At 46.0% G+C, this 26,563-nt stretch overlaps 1 protein-coding gene across 6 annotated transcripts in view; it reads left to right on the top strand.

Annotated features, from left to right (window-relative positions):
• The window catches only part of MPRIP (myosin phosphatase Rho interacting protein), a 259,002-nt gene that overhangs the window by 5,168 nt on the left and 227,271 nt on the right, over positions 1-26,563 (top strand). The gene's annotated exons all lie outside the window — the stretch shown is intronic.

Below are 26,563 nucleotides of genomic sequence, written 5' to 3'. Positions count from 1 at the left end.
TCATTGGGGGAAATCCTGAAAACCCGACTGGATTGCGGCCCTCAAGGAGGGACTTTGAGATCCCTGATATAGAATGTATGTTTGTTTTAGATTTGGGGCAAACGCGTGTTTATGTTTCAGCTCTTGATCATGCTACATAAAATTGGCCAGGAGAAAAGTGAGGACTAGGTTAATACCAGCTATCTGAAGAGCCTGACCTTCAGCTGTATTGATAGTGTGTCAGGAAATAGTAATCACTGGTGTGTGGATGTGGAAATCACTAGAAAATGACACAGGGACAAATTTTTCCCTATTCCTGCGGGAACTCATTTTCCTGTCCTGTCCTGGAGAGTTCTTTTCCTGTCCCTTCTCCATCCCTGCAAGCTCCGTCCTCGTCTGCACAAGCCTCAAACACTTTAAAATCATAAGTGTTCGAGGCTTGTGCAGTTAAGGCAGAGCTTACAGGAATGGGGCAAGGATGACAAAACTCGTGGGGACGGGACGGGGAAATTGAGTGCCTGTGGGGAGGGGGAAAAATTTGTCCCTGTGTCATTCTCTACACTGCAGCACTCTAAAAAATCAAAATGTAGTAAAAGTGAGCCAAGTAAAGGACAATGAAGCCATTGTGACATCACTGATGAGGTTGGCTCTTATTGGAGGAATGAGGCATTATGATGTCACAATACCAGCTCTGGTTATCAGAGGCTGAAATTTTTCACACTATTTATTCAAATTTTCTATACTGCTTTCCCAAGTAGAAAATGATACGGGGACAGATTTTCCCCCATCCCAGCAGGAACTCATTTTCCCATCCCGTCCCTGCGAGTTCTTTTCCTGTCCCTGCCTCATTCCTGCAAGCTCCGCCCTCATCTGTACAAGCCTCAAACACTTTGAAATCCTAAGTAGCACCATTCTAGAGCTCAGATTGTGATGTCATAATGCCTCATTCCACCAATGCCTAAGCTCTGTCCTCATCTGCACAAGCCTCAGACACTTTAAAATCATAAGTGTTCGAGGCTTGTGTGGTTAAGCCTGAGCTTATAGGAATGGGGCAGGGACAGGGGTAGTGACAAAACTTGCAGGGACAGGGAAATTGAGTTCCTGCGGGGAGGGGGACAAACTTGTCCCCGTGCCATTCTCTAGACTGGACATATTGGATGAAAAGATGCTTCATGTCAACGTTGACTGACTTCGGTTGTTTGTCTCTCTGTCACCCCACTACGCCACAAGGTGCATTGGGTTCCCCATCAAACACAGAGTGACTTTAAAAATTTTACTTAAAGTTAAATAAAATGGTTCCCTAGGATTTATAGATCGATTTACTCTTCCCATACATTCCAATTAGAACAAAATCTCTTAACCATTCCTTCTCCAAGGCCATATAACTCGTGACACGATGTGCAAGAGACCATTTTCTCCGTCATCACTCCCACTCTTTGGAGTGCTCTTCTATTAAACCTCCTTCACGAACCTTCTTTCATCCGATTTAAGTCTAATCTTAAAACTTTTTTTTTCAACGATGCCTATGATAAGACACTTTAAGATGTACCATATTTAAACTAAGGCCCTGTTTTACTAAGGTGCGCTAACCGATTAACGCATGCTAATCGCTAACGCGTGCATGTTAGTCTATGGATGCGTTAGATTTAGCGCGTGCTATTTCGATTAGCGCACTTTAGTAAAAAAGGGGGTAAGACGCACATACAAAATAAATCAGAGGTATTTGTAAAGTTCTCTTTTTTTCCTCTTGTAATGTTTCCTTCCTATCAAGAGTTTGTAGTCCTTCCATCTTTTTACCTTATTGTGTCATTATTATTATGTCTACCTTTATGCATTTTTATGTACATTTCTCCCTCCAAATTTGCGGGTTTAGAACTCACGAATTCGGTTATTTTTTTGCCTCCTAATTTTTAAAGGCTGCCACTGATCCATTCCTGCCTCTCTCCTGCATCCTGGACTTCCCCAGACCTTACCTGGTGGTGTAGCGGTGACACGAGAGCGATCTTCCTTAGGCTCCTCCCCCGTGCAGAGCTGTCGACAAAAATGTCTGCCAGTTTCCATGGTCTCATGAGACTACAACGGGAACTTGCGGCAGCCATTTTTATTGACGGCTCTGCAGGAGCATCGGAAGATCGCTTCGGTCCTGCATCACCGCTAAACCACCAGGTAAGGTCTGGGGAGGTCCGGGACGCAGGAGGGAGGCGGGGGTGGGTCAGTCAGCCCTAAAAGTTATTCGCGGGCCGGCTCTGCCCTTAACCCTCGCAAATTTAGAGGGAGAAGTGTAATTTTATGTAATTCTTTTCTTTTTTACTCCCCACTAATTTCTTGTAAACCGCTTAGACTTAGAATGAGCGGTGTATCAGTCAAAACCTTAATAAACTTGAAACTTCTGTATTTGAATTTCGATCTGTATTTAGTCTTTCAGTCTCGCGTACCTCGGGCTCAGCTTGCTCAACTCTGGCCTGACATGTATGAGACCAGTAGTCTGGCTGCTAGGTAAGACTCTCTGGGCCCAGTTGACCTATCTCTGACTAGTAGCCTAGACTAGAACCGGATTTGGTACTTCAGTAACCGTCGACGCTCTCGGTAGTAGGTGAGGAACTCCAGGTCCCGGAGAGGAGGGAAATCCTCAGGGTGCCCCTGTTAAAGTCCTCTCATGCTGCGTTTAGCAGGTTTCTGCACCTATTCCCCCCCCCTCCAAAGGCTGGTGCAGGGTCTTCGAGTTTATATGTGCTGGCAAGTTCAGTGGAAGCCCTTCCTCTCCTTTATAAGGGATTTTTGTTACTAAGGATTCCCTGCTATTACTACGTTTGTTTATTAAAAACTTGATATATCGCATCAGCTTTCGAGAGATCGGTGCGATTCACAAAACAAAATTTTAAATAGAAAAGAACTCCACCAAAACATAGGAACACGCCTAAAACCTCACGCGAAAGAGAACCAATCAGCATGATATCTTATTGTGTCTCAAAGGAGAGACCTTTTTAATTATAATTTTTAATACTACTCGGTATACCTGATCATCTAAAGAGTTTTCTTTTCCGAAAGCTAATTCGAAACAGTGAGGTTTCTAGCGTCATAGAATTCCTACGCGTGTCGCATGCAACAGGAGAAATTCACCACCAGGTCTAAGGCAATCTACATGGGTTAGCTGAGGAGTTGACACAGCAAGTACCGTATTTGCCGGCGTATAGGACGTACTTTTCCCCCCTCAAAATAAACTTAAAATAAGGGCTGCGTCTTATATGCCGATAATCAAAATTATGAACTCGGCACCCTGTCCGTCCTACCTCCTCTGCCGCTGGAATCCCTGGTGGTCCAGAGGTGCTGCGGTCAGGAGCGAGCTTTCCACGCGCCTGCCCCGCTGCTAACCTGGTCGGTCGGTGGCTGCTGTGAGATCGGGTTTCTTCAGCCGCTCGGCGCTCAGTGGCTTCCTGACTGGCTCCCGCAAATTCTCGCTCCTTCCCACTGCGCTTCTGGACCACCAGAAATTCCAGTGGCAGAGGAGGTAGGACAGACTGACGGATGGGCAGGGAGGGGGGGACAGGGTGGAAAGCCTGGGAAGTAAGGGGGCTTTTAGCAGTGCCTGCTAGGGAGGGGACTGGCTGCAGAGCCTGACAGGAGAAGGGACACTGTACAAGTACATAAGTATTCTTATCCCAGGACAAGCAGGCAGGTATTCTCACTAGTGGGTGATGTCATCCGACAGAGCCCCGATACGGACATCTTGAAAGCATGTCTTGCTTGAAGAAACTTAGAAGTTTCGAGATGCCCGCACCGCGCATGCGCCAGTGCCTTCCCGCCCGATGTACCGGGCGTGTCTCCTCAGTTCTTTTCTTTCCGCAGAGCTGAGAAGTTATCTTCAATCTGCGCTGACTGAATTTCAGTTTTTCTTTGCCTTCTTTACCCGCGTTTTGGTTTATTTCTTTGAATTCAACTTTACTTTACTTTATTTAAAAAAAAAAAAAAAAAGTTCAAAATTATTTCTTCCGGCGGTTCGGCCGGCCCGGCCTCGTGGCTGCGGCCTACCTCTTTCGACATTGCAGCGTCGATTTTCCGGCCTATGTCACGGCCAATCACCGGTTTTAAAAAGTGCAGCAAGTGCCAGCGTGCGATTTCGTTGACGGACCCGCATCGACGCTGCCTTCAGTGTCTTGGTCCGGACCACGTTCCGAAATCGTGCAGGCCTTGTTCCACGCTCACTGCGCGCTCGTTCAAGCGGCGTTGCTTACTTTGGGAGTCGATGTTCAAGATGGAGACTGCCAAGGATCTGTCTGCTTCTACATCTGCTGAGGTTTCACCGTTCCGCTCGAAACCTGCATCGACGACTTCCGCATCCAACATCGTGAAGCCAGCATCGTTTACACCGGCTGCGGCTTCCAGTTCCGCTGCGGCGCCTGCCTCTGTCTCTTCGGTTCAGGTACCGCCTTCCACTGTCCCTCCCGTGGTCATCAAGGTGCCCAAAGCTACTAAGCAGAAGCACTTGGCCGCGAAGGAGCGCGAAGACCGTGCAGGAGGACCCCCTTTCGGTGCGGATCCCTCCATATCGGCTTCGCTTCGATCCCTGCTAGAAGCTCAGTTTGTCGAGCTTATGCATACTATGGGACCCCGGCTTATCGCCAACATTCAGGGTGAAGTCCGAGCACCGGTCCCTGAGGGCGGTCCGCCCCCTCGCCGTTCGATCTCGCTGCTCGACGAGGGGGATCGGCGGAGGGCGGCGGATGCCTCCAGGAGGGCTTCCCTTCCTGATATGCCACCTTTAGAGCCCATTACTCCTCCAAGGCAACAGGGCGCTGGGATGGTCCCTGATATTCGGAGTCCTGGGCATACTGCATCGCAGGAAGAGTTCTTCCGCACTCCATACCAGACTTGGGTGGCGCTGCGTGAGTCCGCGTCCTTGCCACCTCTGCGATCCACCGCTTCGAGCCCCATCCATTCCTTAGAGGCTTCGGGGGATCGTGCGATGCACAGAAGTTCTCGCTCCCCATCCCGGCACCGGGAGGGGCATCGTTCTCGTCATTCATCTCGACACTCCTCACGTCATTCGGAAGTGTCCCCACAGAAAAAGATGCAACGTTTGGGATACTCATCGTCCGATGTTTCCCAACCGGAGGGACCAGAGTATGAGGAACCATCTACCTCTTATTCTCCATGCCGGTCTCAGCTCTCCCTAGACCCGGAGGCTTCCACTTCGTCTAGTCCGTCTCGGCGGCCGGCCTTGGCGGACCAGTTGTCTTTCTCATCTTTTCTCCGACAGATGGCGGATGACTTAGATGTGACTTTGGATACTGGATCTAAATATTCTAAAGAGTATTTGGATACGATGCATTTGCCTCACCCTCCGGCGGAGACTCTTCGGCTTCCTTTGCATAAATTGCTGGACCAGACTTTCATGCGCTGTTTTGAGACACCGTATTCTATCCCTGCGGTTCCCAGTAAGCTGGATGCTCGATACCGCATCGTTCACCACAAGGGGTTTGAGGGAGCTCAACTTTCTCATCAGTCTCTGCTGGTCGAGTCTTCTCTCAAGCGTTCTCACCCTTCCCAGGTCTACGCTTCTGTGCCTCCGGGCAGGGAGGGGAGAACGATGGACAAGTTTGGTAGACGAGTTTACCAAAATTCGATGATGGCGACTCGAGTGCTCAATTACAATTTTTTCTTCTCTTCCTATTTGGATTTCTTCTTGCCGGTCCTCCGCAAGTTCGTCCCTTTCATCGATGCTGAAGCTCGTTTCCAGTTTGAGGAGGTGGTGGCAACCCTGTCCCAGTTGCGGCTGCAACTGATGCAATCCTCCTACGATGCCTTCGAGCTCTCGGCACGTGCTGCGGCCTGCTCAGTCGCCATGCGTCGCCTGGCCTGGCTTCGCACTATTGATATGGATCCGAACCTCCAAGACAGATTGGCTAATGTGCCTTGTGCGGGAGCGGATCTATTCGATGAGTCTATCGAGACTGTTACTAAAAAGCTTTCGGACCACGAGAAGTCTTTTCAATCCATTCTGCGTCCTAAGCCTAAGCCTCAACAGTCTCGTCCATCTAGACCGCCTCAAATCTACCAGAGGCGTTATCAACCAAGACAGGCTCCCCTAGCGAGACAGCCTGCGAAGAGGCAGCCTCCACAGAAGTCTCAGCAGAAGCCTCAGATGCCGGCTGCACCCAAGGCCACTCAGCCCTTTTGACTCTCTTCCAGGGAGCATAACCGACGTTCTGTCTTCCCTTGTTTTTCCCATCGGGGGTCGACTCCACCATTTTTATCATCAATGGGAGTCGATCACCTCGGACCTTTGGGTCCTTACCATCGTAAGAGAGGGATACTCTCTTCATTTCCAACGGGTCCCCCCGGACCACCCGCCAAGAGAGTATCCTTCCAACTCGATGCAGACCGCTCTTCTTCTACAGGAGGCGCAGGCTCTGCTTCGGCTTCGAGCCGTCGAGCCGGTGCCAGTAGATCAGCAAAACCGGGGGTTCTACTCCCGGTATTTCTTGGTTCCGAAGAAGACGGGCGATCTGCGTCCCATTTTGGACCTTCGAGTCCTCAACAAGTTTTTGGTCAAGGAGCGGTTCCGCATGCTGACCCTTGCTTCTCTTTACCCCCTCCTCGAGCAGAACGATTGGTTATGCTCTCTGGATCTCAAGGAGGCCTACACTCACATCCCGATACATCCGGCCTCCCGCAAGTTTCTCAGATTTCGGGTGGGACATCTCCATCTGCAGTATCGAGTGCTTCCATTCGGCCTTTCCTCGTCTCCCAGAGTCTTCACGAAGTGTCTGGTGGTGGTGGCCGCTGCACTCCGGAACATGGGTCTCCAGGTGTTTCCATACCTCGACGACTGGCTCATCAAGGCACCTTCGGCCCCAGTGGTCATTTCGGCGACCTTGACTACAATTTGTTTCCTGCAGAGCTTGGGCTTCGAGATCAACTTCCCCAAATCACATCTTCAGCCCACCCAGTGTCTCCCCTTTATCGGGGCTGTTCTGGATACCATTCAACTTCGAGCATTCCTTCCTCCTCAACGCATGGATGCTCTCCTTCTACTCTGCCAGTCGGTGTCTTCTCGCCAGTCCATCTCGGCGAGACACATGATGGTCCTCTTGGGCCACATGGCATCTACAGTTCATGTGACGCCTTTTGCCAGACTACATCTCAGGATTCCTCAATGGACCCTGGCATCTCAGTGGACTCAGGTGTCCGACCCGTTGTCCCGTCACATTATCGTCACTCCTGCTCTACGGCAGTCTCTTCTCTGGTGGATGACCTCTTCGAATCTATCCAGAGGTTTGCTGTTTCACTCTCCTCCCCACCAGAAGGTTCTCACGACCGATTCATCGAACTATGCATGGGGGGCCCATCTGGATGGTCTTCGCACTCAGGGGTTCTGGACCAGTGCAGAACGACTCCATCAAATCAATCTTCTGGAGCTCAGAGCCATCTTCAATGCTCTCCAAGCCTTTCAGCATCTGCTTCACGACATGGTGATCCTTATTCGCACAGACAATCAGGTCGCCATGTATTATGTCAACAAACAAGGGGGCACGGGCTCGGCCCCTCTTTGTCAGGAAGCTCTTCGAGTCTGGGATTGGGCGGTTCGCCACAACACCTTCCTCAGAGCTGTCTACATTCAGGGGAAGGACAACGTCTTGGCAGACAAATTGAGTCGTCTTCTCCAACCTCACGAATGGACGCTCCATTCCAAACCCCTTCATCAGATCTTCGCTCAGTGGGGAACGCCTCAGATAGACCTCTTTGCAGCGCCCCACAACTTCAAACTGCCTCAGTTTTGCTCCAGGATCTACACTCCTCTCCGCCTCGAGGCAGACGCCTTTCTACTGGAGTGGGGGAATCGCTTCCTTTATGCGTTTCCTCCTTTTCCTCTCATTCAGAAGACTCTGGTCAAGTTAAGATCAGACCATGCCACCATGATCCTGATTGCTCCTCGGTGGCCCAGACAACCTTGGTTCTCCCTTCTACTTCAACTCAGCAGCAGGGAGCCAATACTTCTTCCAGTATTTCCTTCACTGCTTACTCAACATCAAGGTTCACTGCTTCATCCCAACCTGCAGTCTCTCCACCTGACAGCTTGGTTCCTTTCAACATAACCCCTCACCAGTTCTCTCAAGCTGTGAGGGAGGTCTTGGAGGCTTCCAGGAAGCCTGCTACTCGTCAATGCTATTCCCAAAAATGGACGAGATTCTCGACTTGGTGTATTTCCAATGCTACAGAACCTCAGAAAGCTTCTCTATCGTCTGTATTGGACTATCTTCTACACCTGTCCCAGTCTGGTCTCAAGTCTACCTCTATACGAGTCCACCTGAGTGCTATTGCGGCTTTCCATCAGCCTCTACAAGGGAAACCTTTGTCTGCTCATCCTGTGGTTTCCAAATTTATGAAAGGTCTTTTTCATGTCAATCCTCCTATCAAACCTCCTCCTGTGGTTTGGGATCTCAATGTAGTCCTGTCTCATCTGATGAAGCCTCCGTTTGAACCTCTCAAAACGGCTCCACTTAAGTATCTCACCTGGAAGGTGGTTTTCCTGGTGGCCCTCACGTCAGCTCGCCGAGTCAGTGAGCTTCAGGCCCTAGTGGCAGATCCACCCTTCACTGTATTCCATCATGACAAGGTGGTTCTCCGTACTCATCCAAAATTCTTACCTAAAGTGGTCTCTGAATTTCACATCAATCAATCCATCGTGCTTCCAGTGTTTTTTCCAAAGCCTCATTCTCATCCTGGAGAATCTGCTTTGCACACTCTGGACTGTAAACGTGCTCTGGCTTTCTACTTGGATCGCACAAAGCCACACAGAACTGCACCTCAACTTTTCGTCTCCTTTGATCCAAACAAGTTGGGACGACCTGTATCGAAGTGCACCATCTCTAACTGGATGGCGGCTTGTATCTCTTCCTGCTATGCCCAGGCTGGATTATCCCTTCCTTGTAAGGTCACAGCCCACAAGGTCAGAGCAATGGCAGCCTCTGTAGCCTTCCTCAGATCGACACCGATTGAGGAGATTTGTAAGGCTGCCACTTGGTCCTCGGTTCATACATTCACCTCTCATTATTGTCTGGATACTTTCTCCAGACGGGATGGACAGTTTGGCCAAACTGTATTACAAAATTTGTTCTCTTAAGTTGCCAACTCTCCCACCATCCCATTGGGGTTAGCTTGGAGGTCACCCACTAGTGAGAATACCTGCCTGCTTGTCCTGGGATAAAGCAATGTTACTTACCGTAACAGTTGTTATCCAGGGACAGCAGGCAGCTATTCTCACGTCCCACCCACCTCCCCTGGGTTGGCTTCTCAGGCTAGCTACCTGAACTGAGGAGACACGCCCGGTACATCGGGCGGGAAGGCACTGGCGCATGCGCGGTGCGGGCATCTCGAAACTTCTAAGTTTCTTCAAGCAAGACATGCTTTCAAGATGTCCGTATCGGGGCTCTGTCGGATGACATCACCCACTAGTGAGAATAGCTGCCTGCTGTCCCTGGATAACAACTGTTACGGTAAGTAACATTGCTTTTTCTTAAAAACTGTTTAAAAAAAAAAAGGGGGGGGAGGGTGCGTCTTATACGCCAGAAAATACGGTACCTGCAATTTTAAAAGACTGAATGAGGAAGTAACAGCTGTGTTCACATGTCCAAAAAAGCCCCCAGAAGTGCCAGCACACATAAACTGGAATATTTTTCTGCGCAGAAAAATTTGATGTGCAGGAAATTTTTGTGAGCCTTGTATGTGGGGAATAATATCTACAGAAGGCTGCTGATAATTTTGTTCATACGTGCACATTGAAGCCGTCCTTGCTGCAGGACCTCTGTGTGCACGAGTCCGGCAGGCTTTCTCTGGTGAGTGCGCAAAGTTCTGCACGCTTTAAATGTACATCTCATTTGTTTACCACATCACTGCGGCATATTTTCTGGTTAAACTTGCCGTGTAACTGTGTGGTCAGCCTTTGGCGTGGCTCGGCTGTGTGGCTTCCTGTATAGGCCTCACAGAAAGGGGGGGGCTGAAACTGGAGTGGACACATCTGCTTTGTTTCCTTTTCAGCCCCTCCTTTCCTGTTTTTTCCTCACCTGCTTTCTGTAGTCTCTGCTCCAACTCTCTCCTCCTACCCCGTAGGGGCTCGGACACTGAGACAGGGTGGGAGGGAGATGGGCTGAAGTAGAAGATATATTTGGTAAATTTTTTAAAGGGCTCATTCATAGAGGAATAGCCTAATGGTGAAAGCTGGAAGCTGAGAACTAGGGAAGCTCAATTGCAATCACATTGTTGCTCGCTTGTGACCTTGAGCAGGCTGCTTGACTCTCTTTTTATTACCTCAGGGACGAACTTTAGCGCTGATGCAGCAAAAGCGCGCAGACAGTGAGGAATATCTGGGCACAGTTTGTGGGCTTCGGACGTAGAAAGAGGTTTTGCGAGTTCTTGAGCTTAATTATTCTTTGAGTGAAAAATGTTTCTTCCTGTTTGTTTTCAATGAAGTTTTGTGGAAATTGTCCCCTAGTCTTTGCAGTTTTCGAAAGAGTAAAAAAATCGATTCACTTGAACCCGTTCTACACTACTCCAGGATTTTGTAGATTTCGGTCATATCTCCCCGGAGCCATCTCTTTTCCAAGATGAAGAACCCTAATCTCTTTCCTCATATGTAAGGAGTTCTGGTCTCTCTTTCTTGAACTTTTTATAATTCTGCTATATATAATTTTTTTTTTTTTTTTTTTTTTGAGATACCGCAACCAGATGTGCACCCAGTAATGCAAGGTGATGTCGCACCATGGAGAGATACAGAGGCATTATAATATTTTTGGTCCGTCTTACCATCCTTTTCCTAATAATTTTGGTTTGATTTTTTGTCTGCTGGGAGAGCTGGATGATTCTCAGATATGAATGTATCGCTTGGAATTCATTGTGTTCAATGTGTTTTATGGTGCTGATCGTCACACAGGAAAATTTCCAGGAATTGATAATGGAGTAGCCAGCCTCTTAGAGAGGGATCCTTAATGTTAAGATGGGTCTTCTTGCCTTCTGGTTGAACATGCAGGAAGATTTCTCTGACAATGGATGGCTCCCTGAGGCTTCGGAGATCGCTGTATCTCAGGAACAGATCCTCAATGATTTCTCTGCGAGTTACGATAACACCTGGAACAAAAAAGGAAGACCTCAAGTTCCACATGAAAGGAGCAAAAACGAGACAAAAAGAGTAGAACTATAGTTTCTGGTTGGTCCAAAAATCGGTTTATTTTAAATAAATGTATGTATATATAAAAAAAGTGAAGAATGCCCTCACTCAGTATTAAAACATACTGAAACATCTTCCTCTCTCTAGGCAGATGAAATTTGATGTGGACAAACGCAAAGTGATGCACATTGGGAAGAGTAACATGAATCACAATTACCGGATGCTAGGGTCCACCTTGGGGGTTAGCGCCCAAGAAAAGTATCTGGGTGTCATCTTAGACAAAACGATGAAATCTTCCGCCCATTGTGTGGCGGCGGCCAACAAAGCAAATAGGATGTTGGGAATTATTTAAAAAGGGATGGTTAACAAGACTAAGAATGTTATATTGCCCCTGTATCGCTCCATGGTGCGACCTCACCTGGAATATTGTGTTCAATTCTAGTCTCCTTATCTCAAGAAAGATATAGCGGCGCTAGAAAAGGTTCAAAGAAGAGCGACCAAGATGGTAAAGGGGATGGAACTCCTCTCGTATGAGGAAAGAATAAAACGGTTAGGGATCTTCAGCTTGGAAAAGAGACGGCTGAGGGGAGATACGATCGAAGTCTACAAAATCCTGAGTGGAGTAGAACGGGTACAAGTGGATCAATTTTTCACTGTCAAAAATTACAAAGACTAGGGGGATACTCGAAGTTACAGGGAAATACTTTTAAAACCAATAGGAGGAAATTTATTTTCACTCAGAGAATAGTTAAGCTCTGGAACGCGTTGCCAGAAGATGTAGTAAGAGCGGATAGCGTAGCTGGTTTTAAGAAAGGTTTGGACAAGTTCCTGGAGGAAAAGTCCATAGTCTGTTATTGAGAAAGACATGGGGGAAACCACTGCAGTACACATTTTTCTGCCTCAAGCTAGTTTCATCTAGAACTTTTTTTGCTCACTTGCCCTATATCGGTAGCATGGAATATTGCTACACCTTGGGTTTTGGCCAAGTACTAGTGACCTGGTTTGGCCACTGTGAGAATAGGCTACTGGGCTTGATGGACCATTGGTCTGATCCAGTAAGGCTGTTCTTATGACTACGGCCTAGAAAAGTCTAACAAAGTTCAATGTTGATGAAAGGTCATATTCAAAGGTTGCAAATGAAGACATTCAGACAGGTGAGCCTGTCGATGGGATGGGATACACCTGGACCTTGCTTTTGACATAGTATTTGCATTTTCCACCGTTATACTCTGGTCTAGTTGACGACAGGATTCCTGATTTAACATCTTTATGCCTGTTCCAAATAATTCTCCGACATAAAATTCTCAGAATTGTTGAGTGTTTGTATCATCCATTTGTAATAATCATGTCATAGTGAAGAATTCCAAATATTTAGATGTTTTCTCTTTTTTATTGGTGAATTGGTATCATAGTACAGGAGCAGGAGAAATTATTATTATTTTTTAAGAGCTTTCTTTTCTTTTCAAAGTGACTTTTTGATACTGTACTTTTAAACTGTAAATTCTAGAAACCCTTAAATATATTCCTTTATTAATAATCACAACATTGCATCTTTATTGGTGGGTTTTTTTTTTTCTTCCCCTGTGCAGCGTAAACATAGGTTACACAGTTTATATCAGTGGTCTCAAACTCAAACCCTCTGCGGGGCCACATTTTGGATTTGTAGGTACTTGGAGGGCCGCAGAAAAAATAGTTAATGCCTTATTAAAGAAATGACAATTTTGCATAAGGTAAAACTCTTTATAGTTTATAAAACTTTCCTTTAACAGTTAAAAGGAAAGATATATAAACTATAAAGAGTTTTACCTTATGCAAAATTGTCATTTCTTTAATAAGACATTAACTATTTTCTCTGCAGCCCTCAAATTTAAAGTTTAATATCTTTTCTTTCTCAAAACTGGCACATTTCAATCACTATATTGAAAATAAAATCATTTTCCCTACCTTTGTTGGCTGGTGACTTTATTTTTCTGTGCTTTCAACTATGTTTCCAGGGCCTTCTTGTCCTTTGACTGTTTTTCTCTCCGTCTTCACTTTCTGCCTTGCATCCATCTTTGGCATTAACTTAATGTTCAATTTTTCTGCTTTCTTTTCAAAATCTACGTTTCCATGTCTTACCTTCCTTTCCTATCTCTCTCGTCTTCCGTCCTATTTCCATGGTCTGGCATCTCTTTCCTTCCTTTCCTCTGTCTCCTTCCCTTCCCCCATGCCCTGGCATCTCTCCCTCCCCCTCCATGGTCTGATATCTCCTTTCCTTCCCTCCCTCCCATGAACTTGGCTTCTTCTCTTGTTCCTCTCCTCTCCCTTCTCCTTCCTTCCCTCTCTTTCCCCAATTGGGTGCAGCAGCAACAGAAGCAGCATTTCCCTTCCCCCTTTCCTGTGCAGGAGAGGCATTTTTCTTCCCCTTTACTTCCCTCTCCCTTTCCCTGTACAGCAGCAGCAGCAGCATTTCCCTAGGGTCCCCCTTTCCTATGTAGCAGAAGCATTTCTCTTTCCCCTCCCCTTCCGTTCTCTTCCTTGTGGAGCAGCAGTGTGTCTGGCCGGCTCGTTCCGTTCAAAGCCGCGGGTGGCGGCTCCTTGCGAGATTCGCGCCTGCATCTGAAGCCTCTCTGATGTTGTGATGTCAGAGAGGCTTCCGATGCAGGAGTGGATAGCGCGAGGAGCCGCCAACCTGCGGCTTTGAATAGAACGAGCCGGCCAGACACCACTGCTGCTCCAAAAGGAAGGGAAAGGGGAAGAGAAATGCTGTTGATCGTGTCCAGACCGCGGGCTGCAAATAACACCTGGAGAGCCAAATGTGGCCCGTGGGCCGCGTGTTTGAGACTGCTGGTTTATATTGTCATGCCCCACTCCTCTAGGCGGCTGCCTGGTCACCTGTTTTGATGAGCACTCCGGGTTGTAGGCAGCTCCAGTCCCGATAGGGCCAAGAAAGAGAACACCAGGGAGGTTGATTCACTTCTGAACAGGCCCAACCGGCAGTCCCAGGTTCCCTAAAGGAACTGGCCTATCGCTGCCTGCAACTCATTAGCCTCAGTCCAGAGCTCCAATACAAAATGTTCCAGTTCCTTAAGGTCTACGCCCCCCAAAAAAAAAACAACAAACATTTGAAAACTGCCCCCCCTGTCCCAGTAGAGCTTAAACCTAGTTAATAGAAAAACAAAAAGAACTCTGTTGGCTCCAGGTGAGTTTATAATAATAATAACAACTTTATTTTTATATACCGCAATACCACAAACAGTTCAGAGCGGTTTACAGGGGAAGAGACTGTATACAGACAGCGATATTACAAAAAAAAAAACAACTTTTGAAATTCCATTAGCATGTTAAGATTAATCAAATTTATCTGGAAGTATTTTAAAGATACATCAAGGCAAAAATGGGGTCTGAGAAATTTATCAAAGAGAGAGGTTTTAATTGACTTCCTGAAAGTTTGATTGGAAAGTGCGTTTGAAATAAAGTTGGTTAAACATTTAATCCATTTGCCTGCTTGGCATGATAATCCACTATAGTCCAAGTAGTACCAGAAGACACAGTTCAATTAAAAAAAACCCAGACTCCTATCAGCGAATACGGAGGGAGAAGTGTAATGATAGGAAATTCTTCTTTTCGGAGAGGGTGGTTGATGCATCTGGCCCTGGCCCTGTCCTTATTCTCACAAGGAACAGGGATTTCGGAAAGTCAATACAAATACCTTTTTGAAAGTGGAGGTAAGGGGCGCTTGGTTTCTTGGTTCCTTCCCATTCTGCCCCCCTTAATCTGTGATCTGTGTGTCTCAAACTGTGTGCCCTGAAGAGATTCCGGGTGTGCCACGAGAGGTTCCAGAAGTTTACTTTATTTTTAAAAATCCCCTTCATAAGTTGAATAGATGACATGTACGTCACTTGCGCAAGAGTCTTTCAATGTTATGAGGGTCTGTGTGCTTAAGGATACAACCGCCCAGACAAGCATCATTCTCTGACGCGATTGGTCCTTGAAAACTAACGGTTTAGTTTTATTTTTTTTATGCAATAGTTTTTCTAACTTGAGCAACAGAGCAATCGAGGCTTTTGTTACCGTTTTGGATCTTTTTATCTTTTGCGAACTTGGATTTTGCCGTTCCAGCAGAAATTAAATTGAAAAAAAAAAAAAGAGAGCGACTGCAGATGGTCGATGATGAAAATGCGTGTTTGCTTGTCAATTAATTTGCTCCCAAAACCAATCAAATCCATCCCATTGATTAGCAGTTCTATTCTACCTGCTTTAGTTTCACTGTTGTTACAATTACCCAGACCTGGCTCAAAGAACTTAACTCTCAAATTTAATTTTTTGTTGGCTTTGCAATTTTATAATTCTAATATGCCTCGAAAAACATTTGCTCCGTTTAGTGTGCCGGAGCTAAAAAAAAGTTTGAGAGACTGCTTTAGAGATTAGTTGAATCCCTAGTATATCCATAGATAGGGTACACAGTTTTGGGGTGGTGGTTTGGGAGGGCCGCCTCCGTTTTTATTATTGCGTTCAGAGTTAACGGCTGCTTATTTTTAGCTAGATCTGCGTGGTGTAATTTTTTGGTAGCAATATGTGCGGCCTACGGTCAACTTTTATGTCTGAATCTGATGACAGAACCAACCCCTCTGCAAGATACTGGGCTGGATGGACCTTTTGCTGTGACCCCAGTAGGGCAATTCTTTGAAGCGTCTGCACCAAAGCAGCTCAGGACTAAGTGGATGGCAATGCGTCCTTTTTGGTAAACTGATGGATGCAAATTTTTTTTTTTTTTTTTTTAACCCACTTTCCTTATTTTAATGTCTTTATTAGAGAATGACACGGTGACAAAAATTCATCACCGTTCCCGTCCCCGCAGATAACCGCAGGAAACCATTTTCATGTCATTCTTTAAGGAAAGAGGGAAGAATCAGAGTATGAATGGCCACAACCACTGAGGTTGAAATAGACACTAGAAAATGGCATGGGATTATTTTCCGCGGGGACGGGAACGGTGATGAATTTTGTCACCGTGTCATTCTCTAGTCTTTATCTACCACGTCTGGAAACGTTGCTTTTTAAACTGGAAGCTGACATGGCCTTTAGCCACTGTGGGTTTATTGTACGTTGTGTGAAAGTTTTACCGAGAGCTGCGGTACGTGCGGTGTTTCAAAACAGTGGGCATCTTCTGTGGTTAATCTGTGGCCTCTCACTTCTGTCTGCTGTGACACATCAGGACCTCATGTTTTCACTGGAGTGTTTAATAATAATAAATGTATTTATATACCGCAGTACCATGTGGTTCAGTGCGGTTTATAATAAGAGGTGAGAACTGTAAAAACAGCGAACTTATACCACAAAACACGGTACATTATATATAAAATATAACATTAAGAAATTATTAACTGATCTAGAGTAAATATATTTATCAAAGAGATAAAGTTTTTAACGATCTTCTAAAGGCCTGGTAAGAAGAATTTAAGATCAAACCACTAAAACTTTTGTTCCAAAGTCCTGCCGGAAAGGAGAGGGTTCTATTAAGAAATCTTTTTTGTATACACAACCTTTTATTGAGAGGGGTGGGGGGGGGGAAGGTTGCGTTTCATGAAGAACGTCTATTTTCTGCTAGTTCAAAATGATCAGAAAGGTGGAGTAGAACGGGTACAAGTGGATCGATTTTTCACTCCGTCAAAAAGTACAAAGACTAGGGGACACTCGGTGAAGTTACAGTGAAATATTTTTAAAACCAATAGGAGGAAATTTTTTTTCACTCTGAGAATAGTTAAGCTCTGGAACGTGTTGCCAGAGGTTGTGGTAAGAACGGATAGCGTAGCTGGTTTTAAGAATGGTTTGGACAAGTTCCTGGAGGAAAAGTCCATAGTCTGTTATTGAGAGGGACATGGGTGAAGCCACTGCTTGCCCTATATTGGTAGCATGGAATTTTGCTACTCCTTAGGTTTTGGCAAGGTGCTAGTGACATGGATTGGCTACCATGAGAACGAGCTACTGGGCTTGATGGACCATTGGTCTGACTTACAACAAATACAGGCAAATTTAAAAATTATTCTTGCCTCTACCGGAAGCCAGTGCAACTTTCGATAGTAAGGTATTTCTCTAGCACCTCTCTAGAAAACTGCATTGGTTCAAGTGCATGGTACTCTGGGGTTTTACCAGACCGCTTGGTCCCTTTCTGTAGGACAATCTCTGCCCCACCCCACCAGTACTCCGTTAGCAGATCTGATCAATTTCTGCCAGTCTGTGCAGGCTGTTACCTCTAAGGCAGTGGTTTTCAACCCAGTCCTCGGGGACCACACGGTCGGTTGGGTTTTCAGCATATCTACAAAGAATATGCATGAGATGGATTTGCATAAAAGGGAGGCAAAACATACAGATTTATCTCATGCAGAGTCATTGTAGGTATCCTGAAAAGTCAAATGGACTGGGTTGAAACCACTGCTCCGAGGATTGTGCCGTAAGGTGTCAGCATTAGAGATAAATACTAGCTTTCCCAAATCTCTGTAGATGATACTGGCTTATTGACTTTTCTCCAGAGGCTCGTTCAATTCCCTTCCAAACTTAGCCATGCTAACCACCTCAGTCGTTGGCAACAAATCCCACAGCTAAACTGGGTGTTTTCAGTGATGATACTAATTTCTACATATTCTTTTAAATGAATCTGTTGGTTTCCTGGCGTGGCCCTTTGTCTTCATGCCGTTGGAAAGTGTAAATAACAGCTCCCTAGATACTAGGTCCGTGTTAACCGTTAAGGCAGCTGATAACGCATGGAGCAGTTGGCGTCATGTCAGCTTGACAGCGCAGATGCGCTAAATGTATGGTCCTTGCGTTAACTGTATGAGAGGTGGTGGGAGCGCCAACCGCCATCAACACGGCTGCAAAACGTCACCGAACCTTAGTGAAAGACCTTGCTTTTAGTGGCAGAAAGACGAGACCTCCTAACAGAAGCTCGGTGAAACCAGTTACTGTCCCTCTGCACCTGTTTTGAAATCCAGCTGCGAAATCTTGGCTATGGAAGTCATGTTCATGTTGATTTTGATGTTTGGGGTTTAAAAAAAAAAATTTTTTTTTGTTTTGCTTTTGGTGATGAAAACCTGTGTAATAACAGTGTATGCTGCACTTCCCCTCTCCTGGCCCAAAATCACTTGCAAATTGTGTAGCTTCAGCTGTCGTTGGCTTCAGGAAGTACGGTCAGGAACTGATTGAGGGTCTCTGCCCCTCCCTCCCCCGGTCCCTCTTTCACTGCCGTCCTGGAAATGCTTCTGAGCACTGCCGACAGGCTCACCCAGTGGTGCAAGAGGTTTTGAAACAGGACAGAGTTCCCTTTGGATTGCTGTGGTCCAGATGATCCTCTTCAGACTTTTGGAGAGGAATCTGGCGGGGGGAGGAGATAGAAGGTTCGATAACACATTTTATTTGAAAAGACAGCATCTTTAGTACTGATCTGCACCAGTGGCGTACTTAGGGTATGTAAAGAGATAAACACTTTCAATAATGATTACTGTGATGTCCTATAACATAATGTAAGAACAGCATAGGCTATGGACTCATTCAAAAATGAAGGAAAAAGCCTCAGAAAGTGCCCTCCCACCGCCACCAAAAAGGTTTTTAAAGAAGTGGTCGAGCGGTCACCTCATTGGCAAAAAACCTTCAATGTGTGTTAAAGCCTCAGCGAAGATAAGTTGAAGTTTTTCTTCTATCGTTTATTTTTCATTAGCGGAGCACAGCATAAGGCTTTAACACACATTGAAGGTTTTTTGCCAATGAGGTGACCGCTTGACCACTTCTTTAAAAACCTTTTTGGTGGAGGTGGGAGGGCCCTTTCTGAGGCTTTTTCCTTCATTTTTGAATGAGTCTATAGCCTATGCTGTTCTTACATTATGTTATAGGACATCACAGTAATCATTGAAAATGTTTATCTCTTTACATATTGTGTTTTCATGATATCTGGGTCATTTGTGGGTACTTAGGGTACGTGACACCTGGGGCTGATCATTTAACACTCCCTCTCCCCCCCCCAATGTAAATGTAAAGCAATATTTTTAGTAACCCCTCTGCTCCCCTCCTTGGTATGCTACTGCCTGAGGAAGGGGATTTTGGTAGTATAAAATGTATTAAAATTAGTCCAATAAAAAGATTACCTTATTTCCATTTTCTATTTATAAATGTTTATCAATACAGCTACGATACTACTTTATTCTAAAGAAATTTAAAAAAAATATTTTTTTCTACCTTTTTGTCATCTCTGGTTTCTGCTTTCCTCATCTTCTCTTCACTTTCCATTCCATCCAACATCCACCCTCTTTCTCTGTCCCTTCTATTTTTCTTTCTGTCTTCACTCCCTCGCCCAGGCTCTGGCATCTCTCTTCTCTTTTCCTTCCCATCCCAACTCACCTGTGGTCTGGCATCTGCTTCCCTTCCCCCATGCCCTGGGATCTCGCTCCTCTCTTCTCCTTCCATCTCTCCCTCTCCCTCCAAGCCCTGTCATCTCCTTTCCTTCCTTAACCCTCCCTTCCTTCCCAATGGCCTGGCATCTCTCTCCTCTCCTTCCCTTCCATCTCTCCCTCCATGCTCTGGCATTTCTTCTTCCTTTTCTTCCATCTCTTCCTCCCCTTCCATGCTCTGGCATCTCCTCACCTTCCATTCCCTCCCTTCCCGATGGCCTGGCATCTGTCTCCTTCCTTCCCTTCCATCTCTCCCTCTCCTTCCTCCTCCATGCTATGGCATTTCCTCTTTTCTTTCCCTTCCCCATGGTCTGACATCATTCTCTCCTCTCCCTTCCATTTCTTTTCCCTTCCCGCCAAATTGGATGGCTTTTTTTTTCCTTACCCCTCCCTCCAATCAGGTGCATGGTGCAGCATTTCTCTGCCCCCCGCCCGATGGATACCTCTCTTTTTCTCATTGTTGGCAGCCTTCACAACTGCTGCTTTGCCGGGTGCCACCTTTTCTGCTTCTGCGAAAGTAGGACCCAGCAGAAAGGAAAGCCCGACACTAACAGAGCAGTGAGTTGTTAAGACTGAGGCTGCTGCTGCTGTCGGAAGGGAAAGTTCCTTGACCATGATGCCAACGCCAACCCCTGGAGTACCCCCTTATGGTCTGCACCTCCCCTCTTTGGTATGCCACTGATCTGCACAGAGCTGATATCTTCCAGTCAGCTGCTGTGGACATCTAATGATCTGGCGCTTCTGTATAAATCGATACCCGGTTTTAACAGGTGACAAACTCTGGGGCCCTTTGACTAAAGCTTAGTGTAGTGTATCGCAGACTGTGTGCCGCGGCAAGATTCCGGGTTTGCCGGAAGACGGCAGCGAGAAGAGGCAGGTCCTGTAGGCAGTCTGTTGATGCTTCTCCTATCGCACCCCCCCCCACATACACACTGGCGTAGTAATAGCAACCTCAGGTTCTTGTCTTGAGGGCCTCCCTGCCTGTGCAGACATTGATGTGATGTGTGACATCACGTTGACATCCACGCCCTCCAGATGCGGTCCCAAGTTTAGTGTGTCGCGGCTTAAAAAGCTTCCATTTGGGCCCATAGGTATAAAATAAAACACAGAGGCCAGGATTTTCAAAAACCCTCGTTAAAAAGCGACGGTCTGCTACCGCAGCCGTTTTTAGACCGACTCTAAAAACACGAGACATTCTTGTTTAAGTTTTTTATTGATTTTTTTCATTTAACAACAAGTGTCATAAATTTTCATACAATTATCTTAATAATACACTTGATATTTCTATAATGTATTTTATACATAACATTTCTTATCTTATATTTCTTATGATTTTATATATCATATAATTGTAATTATTTTTCTTATAAAATTATACAACATATATATTGTAATGATTTTTTCAATTATTTTTTCAATTATTAACCTTTTTCCCCTCCCTTTATTACATTGTTTTCATGTAAGAATACCATCTATTAATAATATTTTATTTATAATTTATAATAAAGAGTATAAATCCCCTTCCCATATCCCCTCCCTCCCTTTCTTCTTTAACTATTTTCTTATTATGGGAAAATGAAATTCAATTATTACAATATTTTGTTAATGGTCCCCAAATCTTTTTGAATTTATCCATATATCCTTTTTGTGTTGCAAATGTATGTTCCATTTTATATATATGGCAAACTGAGTTCCACCAAAAATTATAGTTCAATCTGTCACAATTTTTCCAATTGTGTGTAATTTGTTGTACTGCTATTCCAGTCATTATAAATAAAAGTTTGTTGTTATTTGATGAAATTTGACTTTGAGATCTCATTGCAGTACCAAATAGAATTGTATCGTATGTCAAGGCTATAGGATTTTCTAACATCCTATTGATTTGGGGCCAAATTGATTTCCAAAATGTTAATATGAATGGACAATAGAATAAAAGATGATCTAATGTCCCTGCGAGACATTCTTAAAAAAAAATCGCGCATGCAAATAAGGTCGGCGGACGGCAGTGAAGATTGCCTACATTTGCATGTGCCCATGACTGATGGGCACATGCGCGGAAAAACCCCGTAAAAAAACCCCCAAACCCCACTCTCCTGCTGCACTATTGGACGAATGGAAGGGGAGAGGAGGGGAGAAGCAACGTCGACTTTTTTTTTTTTTTTTTTTTTTCAATCGCGCATAAAACATGTCTTTCTCTCCAAAAACTCAAAAGAAGCGTGATTTTACTACCCTCCACTAAAAATATATAGATACATTTTTTTCATTAGCCACAGTCAAAAACAAGCGCTGGTATTTAACGGCATCTCCGGACCAGTCGCTGCTTTTTCAAAAATGCCTCGGCGATTTTTTTTTTTTTTTTTACGAATCCACCGGGAGGGCTCATTTCCATGTCAAACAGCCCAATTGCATGCCATTGTCGGAGACATCACTAAAATGCGTGCAGGCTAAACCTCCGGAAAACAGTTTAGCGACGGCGTTGAAAGTTTTTTTTTTAAGAATCTTGTCCACAGTATTTAGAGTGCGCCAATGTCCATTAGCGCTTGCTAAGCTTTAATCAGGGGGGCCTCCCTCCTAAGTTGTGAAACCCGTAAAATATGCCGTAGCTGCAGAGCTGAAGAAATGGTTTGTGGGGGATTCCTGGGTTTAAGCGCGGTGTTAAGATGGAAGGTTTGTTGTAAATTTCTCGTTTCTAAACGGGCAGTTTTGTTCAACTTGGGGCCTTGAAGTCCATAGTGCGGTGTACATTCACTCGCCAAATGCCAGGTATTCCCTGCCCCCCCCCCACCCTCATTTTATAAAGCCTTTCCCCTCTTCTCCACCAGGGCTGTGGAGTCGGAGTCGGAGGAAATTTCGGGTACCTGGAGTCAGAGTCGGAGTCAGAAGTACAAAAAACTGAGGAGTCGGAGTGGGAACATTTATCTACCGACTCCATTTTTGAACTTGGCATACCAATCACGAGCGATTCTTTCAGCTATAGCACCCACTATATACACAGCACAAATGTTGCGAGCAGCTTCTGCGGCCTTAGAACCTTGATTAAAAGCAAAAAGAAAGTGGTGTCGAAAATGCTCATTTCTCTCAACTTGACATTCCATTTTAACGATCTGAAAATTAACCAGTGCTGAGGAGTCGGAGGAAATTTCGGGTACCTGAAGTCGGAGTCTGAAGTACAAAAAACTGAGGAGTCGGAGTCGGAACATTTATCTACCGACTCCACAGCCCTGTTCTCCACCCACCCCTCCCCCATCAAAGCTATTCATTGTTGTAGTCCTCAACTAGGCTGCAGCTCGCTCTGTAGCCCATTTTAAAGTGCAGCTAGAGTTTGTCCACTAAGAGTCACCTTTTGTGCGTTGGTGCAACCTGTCCCTCAAGGGCCGTTAGCTCTGCCTCCATAGCAGCCCCAAGCCTGGGAGAACCGCTAAACAAAGAGGTTGTGTGAGCTAAGTTCAAGCTTTCTTGTTTTTGAGCCCAGAAAGTCATCCAGTAGGAGTGAGGTGAAGGAACTTGTCGGAGATATGCAGTGTGTGATAAATTTTAAAGTTCATAAACAAGGCGGACCGGCTAGGGAGACCAAAATACATTGAGATTTCAGTATGCAAATAAAGGAGTCTGACTTTTCCCCGCCTGCCCTGACTAGGCACAGAGCAGCTGTTTCTCTGTGCTTCTGGAAGGTCCGGCCCCTTGTCCCTCTTCTGCTGCCGCCTTTTGCTGAGCCTGGAGGAGAGGCTGAGTGCATGGGGATAGTTGTGGCAGCTGGACTTCATTTCTCCAGGGCTGTGCGCTCTGGTCCCGGTTTCCCCTCGCTGCTTAGTTGTAGGAAGCGTAAGTCCCAGCAGACGTGCAGAAACCGGAACCCTTCTCCTCGATGCTCCTTGGGCAGATCAAGGGGTAAAGTTTACCCGCTACTGCTCCCTGCCGTGCTGGCCTGGTGCCTCCTATTGTTCCAAACGGGAAACCTATTTTAATGGCGCTGTCTTTGTTTTCTCAGCTGACTTGCCGAGGAGGGAGGATTTACTTTCCAAACGGTGGTCAGAATTTCGCCATTACAACGGACTTTGCCCTATTGTTGAAAAGATATTGTTTGAACCCCAGATGAGGCAAAGGTGACTGCTTTTAAAAAGATAGTCGCTCCCTAAAAGAAGGGCGAGATGGGAGGATTAGTTCTGGTCACCCTGGAACCGATAGACCCTTGAGCTGCCATATACTGGTTTCTCTGTTGCCCACACTGGTATATTTTAGATTAATGATACGACGGATCTGTGTTGCACACACCTCTCTTCTCTCGCCTGCCTCTGTTCCAGCCTGACCTAGTTTTGATTTAAGAGCAAAGATACTCCCCAGAGCTTATTTTTAGAAAGAAGCCATTTGTGCTTCTTGCTTTTGGACAGCACGCCATGCAGGCAGTTTTCTGGTGTGTTGTTTGAATTGCAGCTGGCCTTGGATCTGCTTTTGTGGCTTTGAGGTTGAACCCTGACCGAGCGAAACCATCCCCTGTTTATCTCCTCATTGCCCACACACGCATCCGGCCTTCTGACCGACATGAGAACGGGGAAAGGGGAGGGGGGTTGCTGTCACATGGTACTATAAGCTTAGCAGTGAGCTATAATCAAGGCAGGCCTAGTCCAGAGGGAAGATTCTCTTAATCTTGTGCTGCAGGCTTCAAACTGGGGTGGGGGTGGGTGGGAGGGAACCTCCTGTGCTATATTGCACATATTTCTCTAGTGCACGAAGGCTCAAATGTTTCAGAGAGACTAAACGTGAAAATTATAAAGTACGTTCTGCAGTGCTCATTGACTGTTTTAGAGTTGGGAGTGTTCGCGGAGGGCTGGAGACAGGCGGACGTGGCTTCTGTTCACAAAAAACGAAGCAGGGAGTAGATTGGGAATTACAGGCTGATAAAGTCTGACTTCTGTGGTGAATAAATGAATGGACATGGTGTTGAAATAGAGGATTATGTAGCTCCTGGAATCCAGTGGATTACAGGATCTGGTGCGGCTTCAGTCTGCTAGGATAAGCAGCATAAAATCTGTTTTTCTCCTTCCTTGGGTTCTTGCCAGGTACCGCCAACTCCAGACTCCGTCCCTTCTGCCTTGCTGTGCCATATGCTTGGAACAAGCGGCCCGAATCCCTAGGGCGGGCTCAGTCTCTGGCAGTGTTCAAGGCCCAGTGCCCACCTCTTTGAGCGCTTTCGACTAGAGAGTTGCGCGGGGACAGAAATCCCACCCGTCCCCACCCGTCCCCGCCAAAATCCCACCCATCCCCACCCGTCCCCGTGAGGAATCCCTCCGTCCCCACCCGTCCCCGCGAGGAATCCCTCCGTCCCCACCCGTCCCCGCGAGGAATCCCCTCCGTCCCCACCCGTCCCCGCGAGGAATCCCCTCCGTCCCCACCCGTCCCCGCGAGGAATCCCCTCCGTCACCATCCTTCCCTATAAACTTCAGAAATAGTTATTTTATTTAATTATGCTACTGAATTAAAGGCTCTGGTAGAGACCCATTTACAAATAAGCAAAGAGACTATTAATTTGGAAATATTAATTGGGAAGAATACATACTTTGTAAATGGGTTTCTACCAGAACCTCTAATGTAAATATAAAATATAAATACTCAGCTGATGAGAACCCACAAACTGTCAGCTGAGGACTTCCTTTGCAGTTGGCCTGGGGTCCCTTTTGCCAAGCTTGGCAGGCAGCAGTAGCGTCCCTGAGTCACAGATGCTGGCACCTCAGTGGCTCATGGATGCTGCCAGCGACTGCTGCGCTTGGTGGAGGGGAGTTCTGACCATCTCTAGAGGAGGTCCTCTGCTGGCGGTGCTTGGGGATCCCCACCAGTCACAGCAAGGGCCAACAAGTACTTCAACACTGTAGAAATAAAACCAGAAATGCATTTCCTTTTCTTTTGAACACAAAACAAAGATATCTGCCATATACATTTCCCAAGGCAGATGACTCTATGCAATGTCACCTCGGTAACAAAATACAAAAATAGACAAATACACCCCCTCCCTTTTTACTAAACCACAATAGTAGGTTTTAGCACAGGGAGTTACGCTGAATGCCTCGCGCTGCTCTCAATGCTCATAGGCTCCCTGCGCTAAAAAACAATATTGCGGTTTAGTAAAAGGGAGCCATAGTGCAAAATATAGACAGCAGATATAAATTCTCAAAACAGACACATTTTGATCACTAAATTGAAAATAAAATCATTTTTCCTATCTTTGCTGTTTGGTGATTTCATGAGTCTCTGGTTGCACTTTCTTCTTCTGACTGTGCATCCAATCTTTCTTCCTTTCTTTCAGCCTCCTGTATGTTTCCTCTCCTCCAGACCTCATTCTCTCCCCCAACTTTTTCTTTCTGTCTCCCTGTTCCCCCTTCTTTCTGTCTCTCTGTCTGCCCCCTTTCTTTCTTTCTCCGTGCCCTCCCCCAAGCCACTCGGTTTGCTGCCACCGCCATCGGGGAATAGTCCCCAAGCCACCGCTGTCCCAAGCTTTCCCTGCAGAAGCGTCGCGCTGACCAGCATTCCGCTCCCTGACGTCAATTCTGACGTAGGAGAGGAAGTTCCGGGCCAACAAGGCATTTCTCCTCATTCCATCCAGCCTGAGCCCCATCTCTCCTTGATCCAGCATTTCCCTTCTGTGTCTGTCAGAATTACCATTCCACCTATTTTCCAGCATCACCCTTCTTTGTGTCCATCTCACCTATATCCGTATCTCACCACTTTTTCAGAATCTTCATTTGTCTCTGTCCTTGTCTTTACCCCATATTCACCATTTGCCCTTTCAATGTCTTTATCTCCCCCCCCCCCACACACACTTTTTCAGCATTACTTCTATGTCTCTATTTCACCTCCTCTTCATGTCCCCTCTGTATCTCTATCCTTATTCAGAAGGTCCTGCTTACCCTTTCTCTTCTTTGTGTCACTATCTCCATTTTCAGCTTTCCCCCCCTTTTCCTTTGTTACTGCACCCTGTAGCCAGAATCTTTCCACCCTCTCTCCACTC

This window comes from Geotrypetes seraphini, chromosome 11 (assembly GCF_902459505.1).
Source record: "Geotrypetes seraphini chromosome 11, aGeoSer1.1, whole genome shotgun sequence".
NCBI lineage: Eukaryota > Metazoa > Chordata > Amphibia > Gymnophiona > Dermophiidae > Geotrypetes > Geotrypetes seraphini.
The sequence above is the reverse complement of the archived record's forward strand: the minus strand, read 5'-3'. Positions and strand labels throughout refer to the sequence as shown.